The sequence below is a fragment of the Pithys albifrons genome, chromosome 4 (genome assembly GCF_047495875.1).
Source record: "Pithys albifrons albifrons isolate INPA30051 chromosome 4, PitAlb_v1, whole genome shotgun sequence".
Lineage (NCBI taxonomy): Eukaryota > Metazoa > Chordata > Aves > Passeriformes > Thamnophilidae > Pithys > Pithys albifrons.
Window position 1 is genome coordinate 62,406,819 of NC_092461.1, and position 13,106 is coordinate 62,419,924.

Here is a 13,106-nt window from a genome sequence, read left to right on the forward strand (position 1 = left end):
AGGGAAGCTTTTCAGGCAGTCACTGGTTCCTCTAGGATGAAGACTGTGGTATCTGAAGAAGCGCTAGCTGGACTGTATGCTGTTGTCTGATGATGCTGTTTTGACACTGCTTGTTGGCATGCAACAAAACTGGTGGTGAAGGCAAAGTCAGCTTGTGTGGCATGGGGTTCACTCTGGCAGTCCCTCAGCAGCTGCTCCTCTTCAGTTTGACCACTGGTCTCAGGTGTTAAGGTTTGCACAGATCCCGTTTCAGTGAACTGAATGAGTTAAGCTATTAAGAGGAGAAAGGGGAATGCCAGTAGTTGCAGTAAGGAAGACTGCCTGATGCTTCCCAGTATAGGATGGGATGCTCCTTGGAGTTTTCAATAATTTACAAAACATTAGCCTTTGAGGCTAGGCAGTTGCCTCTAGGTTAAATTGGGGATTTTGGGTTGTTTGGGGGTTTTTTGGTGGTGTTTTGGTTTTGTTTGGGTTTTTTTTCCTGCCAAAACATTTTAGCTATCTGTGAGAATGTGTGGAAAAAGGTATTTCTCATTGTAGATACAAAACCAGCCGACCAACCAAAAAACCCAACCAAACCACCAACAACCTTTTTTTTGGAAATGCTCCATGTCCCTCCCTTTGAAATACAGACTAGGAGTTAGATGGCACTGTGGGAAGCACTAGTGATAGGCACTGGGGAAGAAGAGCAGGTTATGAGTCACAGTTTTGCCTTTGTCAGCACTGCAAAATTCTCAGATTTATCAAACTAACCTTTTTAAAGAAATGATAATTCTTGCATGCTGTTTTGGGCATGTGAGAGCTGTATGGCCTGAAACAGGACGGGGAGACTGGTCTGGTGGACAAAACCAATGCCTTGTACCTCAGTGCCTGAGAGTTAGAAGTGAATCCATTGGGACACTGACATGCATGGGGCCCTGGTGTGGTCATGGCCCCAAAACACCACAGACTGTGAACAGGGGAGACAGTCCTGGGGTGAGAGTGAGAGTTAATATTGGGGAATGAAGGAAGCAGTGGGAGTTAAGCAGAGAGTGTGGCACTGATAGCCAAGCCTAGAAGTGACTGAGCCGGGAGAGATGAAAAGCTTTGGAGAGTGGGGGTAAGGGGAGACTTGGCAAGGGCTCTGAAGGTAGGAATGAAGAAGGACCAGGGCTTGAATCAACATGGGCCAGAGCATATGGCTTGAGGGAAACGCAGAGGAGTTTGTTCTGGAAGATCCAGAGATCTTTGACTATTAAGTAAACACTCTTTGATTTCAGTAGAAGCTTGTTGAGCATGTTTTTAACCATCACCTATGCCTAGTTTTCATGCAGAGAATTGTTTCACATTTGCAACTAGTTTACTACTTTGCCGCAAGAGCTGCATGGTACACCTAAAAATTTCAACCCAACTGCTGGTTTTTGTAGGTGTCAGTGTGACCCGACTGATATCTCAATTTCTTTTTTCTAGAAGTCGTGAATGCAAACATTTTTGCAGTGTGGCAGTGTCCAAGTCAAGGAATGTCAAAACTGAGCTTGTCTTTGGAAATCTCTTTTGTTTGGCCCCTTGTGAGGAAGCCTCTCAATTTAATGGTATTTTCTCGCATGCTGATGTGCTGTATTTTTCCCTGCAGGATCCCTGCTTCATTCCATGCACAGGATGGACTTGTTCTGGGAATGAATCTGGTTGATGCGTTTGAAAAAGCTGTTCTCAGTAGTACCCCTGCCTCACTTCCAGCAGAAGTCAGGAAGTGTGCGTGGAAGAGGCAGGGGATTGCAGGAGGCAGGAGCCATTCTGGTGGTCTGCGCAGCTGCATGCTGCCCTGGCGAGTGACTCTCTCTTCCTGGCTGTGCTGCACACTTCCTAGGTGATGCTAGGTAAGTTGCTCATAAGTAGCTTTCCTCATGTCTTTGCTAATTGTATGTGTTTTGCTTTCTTGCGGATGACTTCAGATCTTTGGATCTTTCTTGGAAGAGTGCTGAGAACTGAACTGGAAGTGAGGCAGTGGGGGCTTTGGTTTTAAAGTGCTATATAAAGCACAATGTAATGCTAAGTGCTGAGAAAAAATTAGGTCTGAGTTATGCCAAACTGGAGACAAAGTTGTCTTCAGAATTGGAGAATCATTTTGACCTTAAAGCTGGTCACAGCTTTAGTTAGGAAGCTAGGAATAGCGGTTATTCTAAGTTAGGAGTAACAGAGTAAGGGTAGGACTAACCATTATGTTGATGAAGCACTCAGCTGCACCACTTAGAGTAGTGTGCAGTAAATAAGGTATAAGACTATATGCCAAGAGATAAACAGATTATTGTTTAAATTAGTTGTTATTTTGTAACTATTTGAATATGGAAGAGGTGCTGTGTAAATGGTATGACGTAACTGCTACAAATACCATGCCACAAAAGCAAACAAAGGCAAAGTTTAGGTTTTCTGAAACTTCTGATATTTCTTTCTGTGAGTTCTTGCCTTAGAAATTAGTGTAGACATTTGTGTCATGTAGGATGATTTGGGGTGCTAGAAGCACAGTATTTTTTTGATGCAGTCAACTCAGATAATATATGTACATAAAACCAAAATGACCTGTAAATTCATCAGTCATTGCAGGCACATGGCTCTTGTGCCTGGTTATTGTATCAGATACTAAGTAGACAATGTTTGTAATGCCCACTATCACAGTGGCTTGGGGTTTAGAATTTCATCTGTGTTTCCTCAGGCTCGGGATTTGTATTTTCCTAGTGTGATGTCCATGGCTAGCTACAATGCTGTTGTAATCAGTTGATAACAGAGAATTTTTTGGCCAAGGAATGGTTAGGCAAAACATTGTTTTAACTTAGCTAAACTGAATGCAAAATATCTAACATTTAGATCAGACTTTATGAATTAACTAAGAGCGTGTCTTTGGTGCCTAGAAACATAGTGATTGTGTTTGCCAGATAAGCTGTTACTCTCTATTACAGGGAAGAAATAGAGAGAATAAAAACCTATGAAGTTTTGATAATGGGTTCATATTATATTAAATACACAGAGTAAGAATGTATGTTCCCTTTCCAGCCTGCTCACAGGGGATCTACTGCCTTATGGCTCTGTGAAAGGCTGCAGCAATGCTTTAGGTGTTGAGCAATATTTTTAAGTGCCGCTTTCGAAGAAAACATAAGGTATTTTTGTTTGACTACTGCTGTGCAGTTTGTGCAAGTCTTTCTCTAAATCTTTAAAAATAAACAAAAAAGGCGGCGGGGAGACAATCTGTGTTTTACGAGCAGAAGTTAAAAATGAAATTATTTGCTTTACCTAGAGCATTGAGAATTATGTTGCAATTAGACTGATGCAATAGCACACATTACGAAAGGATGGCACGATTTGCAGAGCCCGCTGGAGAAAAGCACGGGATGGAACAGCAGGGGTGCTGTGGGCCTGCGGGGCAGCGTGCTGGCACAGCCAGGCGGGGGAGATTATCAGCTAATGTGGGCAGAGGAACGCCAAGAAAAAAAAAAACCTCTGCCATTCCTGCATATCCCATAAAACTGGCGTTGTGAGAGGAGAGGAGGAGGGTGACTTATTTTATCAATGTTCCTACTTTCTTTCAGTGTCACATATGATACAGTATGGAAAATGTTTTCTGTTGTGGGAAAGAAAGAAAGAATGGAAATGGGAGCTAATTATGAGCTAATATATTGTGAATGCTGCTAATAATAGTGGAATTTTATTCAGCACACACTATTTCTACAATAGAAAAGTAAAATTTCTTTGAGTTAGCCTGAAACATCTGTTGAACAAATTGGTTCAGTTTCATGAGTCTGTTACTAATTCTGAGAAGTAGATAGTGTTTTATAAGATCAGTAGAGTTGGGGGTTAGAGCCTATATTCTTTATTTTTTTTTGCTTTTACAAAGTAGGTCACATTAAAGTGTTGTGTTTTCATGAATGTGGTAATACTGTTGTTAGTATTTCTAGTATTTTGAGCTTTCTGTATGCTCTGATGAGTTTTCTTCACTGTTTTTAATCAATATGACTAACAGTTTTTAAAGCTGTGGATTTCCAGCTTTGTATCAAGTTCTTGCTAATGAAGTAATTGAACAATTTTTTAAAAATACTTTTTTGGTGCATTTCTATTTATATTTCTTTCTTTCTGCATTGTTTTCTACTCTGTTTTACTTACAAAGTTTGAACATTAACAGAATTTTAGTTGCTCCTATTGCTCTTTTCTCATTTGGCCCAATCCTTTGTATCTTCAAAGTTGTGGAAAACAATATCGTAGGTGACAAAACAGTTTGTCTTCATGTGGTGGATGCCTAAGGGAGTTACAGAGTCAACAAGCTGATGTCATATGAATTAATAAAAGAAGGAAAAAAAAGGAGAAATTAAAAAACAGTTTCTAGAATTCTGTTCCTATGTGTCAGCAATGCTCCAATTTAATCTCATACACATAACATGCCTCTGAAAACAGTTTAAGTTCTCAAGTACATTTTCTAAGGATGTATCACTGAAAGGAAATCACAAGTGTAATGCCAATCAAGTTAAGTTCTGTGTTCTTTGCTGTTAAAGATATAAAATCAATGCAAATTCTAATGTACTGCATGTAACTGGCTGTGGTACTTTGATGCATTTAAAGGGGAAAGATGAACTTGGAATTTAGTCAGTGAATATATATTTTCTTTGTAGCACATATTTAAATGGAAAATACAAGATGGCATTAAGTATGTGCATTCAGTGTGATTGTAAGCTATGGCATTTTCAGCTTTGTGGTCAGGGTGTCTGTTTAGACTAGATTAGTGTATGAAGGATGTGTATGGAAGTTGATAATACTTTCTAATGTTACTTAAAAAGTAAAGGAAATTATCTGTTAATTACATCTATTTTTAACCTCTAATATAGGTTAATTATGTAGTAATTTGTCTTCTTTAAAACAGAAGAAAATGGAGGTCTAAGTAGGAGGGACAGCAGTGTGGGATATCACTGCTTTTGAGGAATTGCTGAGCTGACAAGGAACGGAGATATGTATTGAGTTTTCTGATGGTGCATGTGAGTATTGGCAGTGCAAGAAGCTGTCCCACTGCTGCTAAGATATTCCAAACTCCCTGTGTGTTGATTTTGTCATTGGTGCAGCTCACTGAAGTTGCAGATAATGTTCATGAAATGGAGGGGAAAGTTTTGTGGCTGAAAGCCTGTGCCAAGTCTTTTTGACGTTGTATGCGGCAGCTGTGCTGTAGCTAAAGAAAGGCTTTCTTTGCCTCCATCGTTACATCTGCATGGTCTTTAACAGCAGAATTATTCCACTGTGATGTGTCATTCAGCTAATCTGGGTTGCCTTCATTAAGTCCTTTTTTCTGTTCCTTATTAGATATGCTCACATTACTTTGGGGAATAAGTTTTGCAAAGATCTGGACTTGAGCACTTCCATGTAGAAACAGTTGGTTTCAGTTAAAAAAAAGTCAGAAAATGAGTTGAGACTTTGTAGCTCTGTGAGTCTGTTTAATTTGGGCTGCTCTAGATGCACATCATGAATTGGCTTTTTTTTCTGTCCACCCTTGTTTAGAGGATGGAGGCTGAATATGGGGCCAGTTTTTGTGGAGATGCCACAAATGCAGCATCATTGCTTTGGTCTAACATCTTCCAGAAGTGTGGTTTGCACCCTCCATACCGAGGTGTTATCCTGTCTCCCTCATGGCATTGCTGCTGCAGCTATGACTCTGGGCTGAGCTGACTCAGGGAGCCAAACCAATGGTCAGCTAACTGCATTTTTGTTGGGTCACTTGAGTGGCTCTTGAACTCTTTGAACTTCCTAACTGCAGAGTTGGACAATTGTCTCTGCTGAAGATGGCCTGGAAGAGAAGAATGGCAGGACCAGCCTCTTCGAGTTCTAAATTGGCTTCAAAACCATGCCTTGACTTGAGGCAGGAAGAACACAACCAAGGGAAGTGTTTTTGTGAATTGCATGAGTTGAGAGAAATCAATAAATCAGGTGTAATTGAATTTGAAATTTTATCTTTAGTGTTTCTTTTAGTTGAAGGTTCTTGCACAAGGACTTTTAAACTGCATCTTTATTTAATCTGCTTTCAGTGTGCGAACTAAGGGGTCTGTGTTTGTTCACTCTGTTAGCACTGTGAAGCTGGAAAGTTCCTACTCTTAAGTAGGGGATCTAATGGTCCGAAATAAGAAGTTGTGGTCTTGAAGAGGATAACCAAGGTAGTAGAAATGCTGCCCCTTCTCTCTGTTAAGGATTTTGCTGGTCTTGACCATAAATATAATGCATTTTTATAGGAGTACTTGACTTTCAAGCAGTATGTCCCGAACTAAATCTGGAGGACTACATTGTAAATTAAATGTGGGTGGGTTTTGGTTTTTTTCTTTAAAAATCATCACAATTTATCATCAGGAATTACTGGATATGCATTTGCTTTTCAGGTGAGCAGTATGATCAATCTTCCTGCTATAATGTGGCAGGAAAATGACTGTCACTGGAAAAGCAGAGTGCTGATTTACATCATTGTACTCATTGCAGAAGTTTGGTTTGTGAGATCCAACTAACATAAATAAACCAAATGAGAGAAAAGGACAGGAAGCATACTGCTACTTATTAGGGTTGTTTAATGGTATTTTCAAAATTATCTTCTAGTCAAATTGTGATTTTCTTCAGTTTATGCAAGGAGGACTGTGTTCTTCCCCACACTCTGTCTATGAAATTGAACATGTACTTGCCACAATGAGGAATGAATACTATACTGTGCAAAATAATAAACCTGCTATTACAAATTACTTGAAATACTGCATATTGAACAGAAAAAGATAGATCTGCCTGCGTGTGCTATTTGTAGTGCAGCTTGCCTGCCAGGGAAGTGCAGTGCACCTGCCTCCCCATCTGAGAGTGACCATGACCACGTCACCAGGGACTGAGCACACCCTGGTCATAGCTGGGCTTTTTAAGTCTCACACATGAAAAACATGTGTTTCCTAATGCCTGAGAAGTACAGTTAGGTCCTAGAAATAGAGATACTTGGCAGCAGTAGTCCAATATATGAGTTTTATCTAAACATTTAAAAACAGTTAGTAAAATCAGATCTTAAGGTCAGTAAAACTGAGCAGATTTAATATGTTCTGGTTCCAGTGAAGTTACCCTGTGAGGTAAGGACAAGCAGACAAGGACTTGTTTCAAAAACAGGAAGCACCCACATTTATATAAAATTGCACTGTTTCAGCTGTCATAAATGTGGTTTCAATGCAGTTGAAGGAGTAAAGCCCAAAGTAGTTATAACCAGCTTACTTCCTCCTCCAGTCAAAGTGCAAATAGCCATATAATTAACAATCTGTGGCTCATTTTCTCTAGCTGGGTTAAGTATTCTGTTTCGCCTGTTCAGTCACTGTATAAACACAGAGGAAACCTGACTTGGTTAAGAACATTTTAAAACACAAATATTCCCACTCATAAGCAGATCTGCAGATTTACAGAAGAGGGTCTTCAGTTGCCCCTCAAGCTTGGCAGCAGCAAGGAGACCTGTGAGTGCGGCTGGCATGCTGCCAGGCTCCTTGGAGAAGAGTGAGCCTTGCCAAGTTGGCTTCTTGCCATGGTAAACTGCATGGGGCAGCAAAACCTGCTGCAGAGCTGGTAGACAGTTTTTCTCTTTAGGGACTTCCCTTCTTACATTCCATTACAAATTGGCTTTATTCAAAGTCTTTTATCATTAATTTTTTGAGGACTGATTGCTCAGCTTTTTTGGACAGCTTTTTTTTCTGAGTTAATTCACCCATCCTGCCTTTGACTCTGCTCATGCACTTAGTGTCACAGAAAAACTTGAATACAAAAGGATAGGAAAGAGTTCCTCTTCTGCTCACGTACACTCTCGGGTTGGTTCAAGTATGTTTTAGGCTGCTTGGGGAGCTTTTGCAGAGAGCCCTTACTTTTCATCCAGAACATGGCTGTCACACTTCTTTGTCTCTGCTGATATCATGCACTTGAGCAGCAAATACCTACTGAATGGTCCCCATGTACTCTGCTTCCTGGAAAGAGCCATTGAGGAGGGAAAGTTTTCCAGGGAAAGTTTGCTATCCCAGAAGAGTTCCTCCAGGGAAGCTCTGCTTGGTTAATGAAGCTGCAGCACTTGCTGCATATGGTAATTGACAGTGAACCTTTTCTTCATGTGATAGGTAGCATTGCATTTTGCAAAGTGCTGTGAGAAACCTCTAGGCAGAGCCCAACAAAGATTACTTTGTCCTAAACATAATATGGAACATTTCCCTTCCTTTTTCTAGCTTTCCTCTTCAACTATCAGATAAATAGTGCATTATCATACATTTAAAGTGAGCATCTTTTGTCTTAATGCAAGAAAGTCCTTAAAAGGACTGTGTCATCCTGTCCCAGGGTTTTCATTTCTTTAGGAAAAACTGTCTAAACCATTTTGTTGTCACTGGAACAACTAGAAAAGCTATATCAATGAGCAGAACCTTGACTCATGTTTCTGAATGGAGTTTTGAAAGGAGAAACAGTCTTAACAGCCTCTGTATAACAACCAAGATACATCCAACAGTGATTGCAAAGGAAACAGAGATCAGGACAGAGTTCTGCTTTGAGCTCCCAAGTGTTTATAGCTATGTTTTAGCAGGAGAGACAAGGGAGAACCAGTGAAAGTCAGAACTCACTTGCATCCTGTAAAAACCCCATGGTTGTTACATATACTGAAGTGGTTTTTTCATACTAAGTAAAATTTGGAAACTTTCAGGATGCAACAGGTTTATAACATTTTTAATTTTATAAAGGATTTTTTCCTACTCAACCCATGGTTGTTACATATACTGAAGTGGTTTTTTCATACTAAGTAAAATTTGGAAACTTTCAGGATGCAACAGGTTTATAACATTTTTAATTGTATAAAGGATTTTTTCCTATTCTTGTTTTCCAATGTTTTAAGAGAAGAACATACAACTGCCAGTCTGAAGAGGATGGTTGTACACCTTCTGGTGCATCTGCTTATTCTGTGCCTGTAGGTAATAATTTATTATAGCATCAATATAACATTACCTTCAGTCATTCAGAAGAGCCTTATCTTAGGTGCGTGCCAGAGTTACTCATATGTTTCTTTGCTTAGCGTGACATGGCCATATTTTCCTTCATGGCTTAGTTCCTAGCCCAGGCACAAGCGTTGAAATGTACTCACATTGCGCTGTGTTTTATCACTGACTTAAGGGATTGAACGGGGTTGTGTTGTGAAAGAGGACAGTAGGGCCAGTCAGTTTGTGCAATGAATGGATTGCTCTTATTCGTGAAGGACTATGGTCTGAACAGTGGTCTCTGGGCCAAGACCAGCCTACAGGAAATTTCCATCTGCTCTGCTTTTTACCAAAGGAGTGGAGAGCAGGTTTGCAGCAGCAAATGCTGCCCAGCAAGTAGACTGTATTGGAGACTTGCCACAATCCAGACGGCTGTCTCCAAGAAGGAAGAGTCTTCCTTCTCCTGTGGTCCAGCTTTATTTGTATGAGGACATCTTGACAATATTTCTAGAATAGCTTCTGTGGCGTGTGCAGGTTGGTCAGGTTGGTGATTACCCCAGGGACTGGGAAGCGAGGTCTGTACTGAAACAGAATTGCCAACTCCTTGTCATGTGATCTCTTTTAATAGAAAATTATGTCCTTTAAAATACTGCTTTAAAAGTTACCTGTCTATTACAAGCTCCCATAGCATATAAAAAGCATCTTATTTGCATATGAAGTAATTCAGATTTAAACTTCTAATTGCCATTTGACAAGTCAAATACTATTTTTTGAGTGGACTTTGATATTATAGTTTTATATTGCCTTTTAGGAGAATTGCAAGATTAAGACTGCACCTGTTAATCTTGAAAAAAGCATGTGAAACTGGAAAGCTCTGTATATATATCAAACAATAATAATATTAATAAAATGTACAAAATTGTATATGTGCTCTTCATTGATATGCAGTGATAGTATATAAAGTTTTATTATTCTGAGATAATATACATACCCATTGCATGAAAGCACTGAATACCTTTTTAATCTGTGCGGGTCATCCAAAACAAGTGCCTCTAACTATCATCTCTACACTTGGTTGTGTGTTTTATCATCATAAGGTTAAATATTAAATTATTACTTAAATTTTTATGTGGTTTAAAAATTTTAACTTTGGTAATTTTTCAGATTCATTGTTTTAAGAATTTTCACGTTTAAGAAACTATTAAGCTCTTGTACTAGTGAAGATGGTTGAGGTAAAAATGAAACAATAGAAAAATCATGTACAAATTGGGTGGTAGCTCTATATTCTCAACTTACTATAACTTGTTCTTTCAGCTGATGGTAGAAAAGACTTGTTACTTTTGTGTATGTCTATTTAAACCAATCATCTGGATTGCTTAATTCAAATACTGTCAAATAGGGAAATGTATGCATTGTTGTAAGGAGTTACTGCAGTTGGCCTGGTCTCTAATATGTATAGCAGAATTGTTCTTAAATAAAACTGAAAGAAAAAAATTCTCTTGTATCACAGTTCCCTCATGTCATTGCCCTATGGACCTACATAAAATCCACGTACTTGTAAATTCCCCTAGCCTCTGGCTTTCTCATGAAAGATCTGTTCTCTGGGGACAGATTGTTTCTCCTTATCAGGAATGGGGTCCTCATGAGTCAGCTAACCACATTACCAAGGTCAGTGTTGAACTCTCCAAATTACCCCAGAAATGTAAAGAACTGTGTAAATGCATGCTCAGTTGCAAACTTTCTAAAACCACTTTTTCCATTGTAGATAAGTAAGAGATACAGAACCTTTCAAAAATTACCATGTGGCTTTATAGCATTTCCATGCCACTGGATCACCTTGGGGTTTGAGTCAGGTTTCCTGAGTTCTCAACTTGACTTCTTCAGTCTTGTCATCCCTTGCAGTTGTTTGAGCTCTGCTCTAGATAGGTCTTTTCTGCCAACGTAAAACATTTCCCTGTGTTCAGACACACTGGAGATGCCTTTGGGTACCTCCAGCCTTCGCCTTTGTGTTCTTAAGGGTCCATTCTGTTGCCTTGGTGTTTTTTTTGGTTTTGTTTTGTTTTGTTTTGTTTTGTTTTTTTGTTTTGGTTTTTTTTTGTTTCTTCTTTGATGCCAGGCTTTTTCTACTGATAATTTTGCTGCTGATAAGCTGAGTGCAGTAGGTTTCCTGTAACAGAATCCATCTTGCTTTCCCCTTGTTCCTGGCCTGGATCATAGGTGATACCAGTCCTGTAAACAGATGTCCGAATGCTGTATATAAATATGCACACAGTTTATTTTTATATTTATGTTTATAATATGTATAACAAATATCTCTGTGGTATAGAATTTTAGGTAATATCTGGCAGCTAATGTCTGGTATATGATTGTTAATATTAATAATTTAATAATTCATTATTTTAAATTTATGTCTAAAATAACCTCTGCCACCTTGTCTCCCAGTTAGATAAATCACTTTCATTGCTTTAAAGTGTTGATTTCTATTTAACTTTGGTTTTTATTTGTTTGTTTAAATGAAATGCAACATTATCAGTAGCTTTTTCTCTTATCTAAACATCTCATTGACTAACACTATTCAGTTTAAGGAAGTAGTATGTGATGGAAATAGTGTATGACTTCATGTATAGTATTCTGAAGGGTTGTGCTTGCAGATCTGAGGTCTTGATCTTTGCTGTAGGAAGTGCTAAGTAAAATTCTGTGGTCTTTCTTGTACAAGAGGTGAGATGGTAGACTGTTTTGGCCTTAAAATCTATATTTTGGTTTATTTGTTTGGGATAATTTTTTTCTGTCTTTTAGTAAATTATTTGACTTAACAACTATTAGAATTTTGTATGTGAACATATTTTATGACCTGCTTAGAAGTGGCTTAGTGCCGTTACTTGTTTGATTATTTTCTGATATCTATTACTAAACTGATCTCAGTGGCATGGGCTGGCTTGTGTTCTCTTGTTTAGCAACTAAGAGTCAAATGTAAAATGGAGGAATATAACTATTCATGTATGTGCTGACTTCTGTTTATATTCTTGAAGACAGAACACACTTGCATATATGTTAGATTAATAAACAGTATCTCTATATATCTCCTTTTGGAAGCTAAATGGAGTCTGTGTGTCTGTTTTTCTTTAAAAACCGTCTACCAAAAGTACAAGATGGATTTAAATATTGTGGTATTACTTTTAGAGGATCTGTTAGTATAGCCAACTGTTAAGTTGGGTCCATCTAAATTAGTTTTCAGTGAAATAGTAATAAGATCATATATTCTCCTTTATTATTAGCCTCTTTTCTTTTAGAAACAAGGCTCGTGAGGTCGCACACCATGCGCTTGCATAGATGCACACACATCCCTACACATCCCTTCATCTCCCTCAGTGTCTTTTGAACCTGTTACTGATTTTCATCACATTTTTTGGTACAGTGGTGTTCTCAGAATTCAGATCACATAAGTTTTGTGAAAATAAATAACTGACTATAGGTGGAAGCACCTAAAGGTGCCCTGACAGAGGGAAAGGTTGCAGCATGAGACAATCTTATTAGTTGCCTGAGAATCCTAGTGATGGGAAAAGAGAGGCTTTAAACAAATGTCCCAACTGTGGGAAATGTTTCCTTCAAAGCTAGACACCAAATTCAACCAAGCAGGAGGTATAAATCTGTGGGAGATTAGGCTTAATTAATTCTGTTGTTCATGGGTCTGCTTGTTCTGTAGATATTTAATAATAATAATATCAAGTAGCATAAATGTTTCCTTGCAGTATATTTTTGCATATTTAGTGTTTAAGGTAAATATGCAAAGATATTCTTATGACACTCCTAATTTTCAGAAACATTTTTTTTGTTTTCACTGTGAACATTAATTTAAGTGTTTACAGTTCCTTCCCCCTACTTTTAAAACGACAGAGATTGTGAATGCTTTCTGGCCCTGTTTTGCATGTGGTGGTTCTGGATTGCAACTAGCCAGAAATGCTGGAGAATTCATGGCACTGAGATTGTGCTCCAAGGGAGTTAACTGGAAAGAAAACAAGGTCGGTACAGTACACTTACTGAATATGGAAATAATAATAATTATTAAACTAACCAACAAGAAGTGTATTCTTAATAAAATGTGTGGGTTTTTTCAGTGTGATCACATGACTATATAATACAAAAATTGCTTTG

At 38.5% G+C, this 13,106-nt stretch overlaps 1 protein-coding gene across 7 annotated transcripts in view; it reads left to right on the forward strand.

The window, feature by feature from the left end:
• The window catches only part of NCOA2 (nuclear receptor coactivator 2), a 187,722-nt gene that overhangs the window by 64,925 nt on the left and 109,691 nt on the right, over positions 1-13,106 (forward strand). For 6 of the 7 annotated variants that reach the window (XM_071554368.1, XM_071554367.1, XM_071554373.1 and 3 more), the window contains one exon: positions 1,613-1,856. The exons of the other annotated variant lie outside the window; for it this stretch is intronic. The gene's annotated coding sequence lies outside the window, so the exon portion shown is untranslated. The remainder of the gene's footprint in view (positions 1-1,612; positions 1,857-13,106) is intronic. 7 annotated transcript variants of the gene reach the window in all.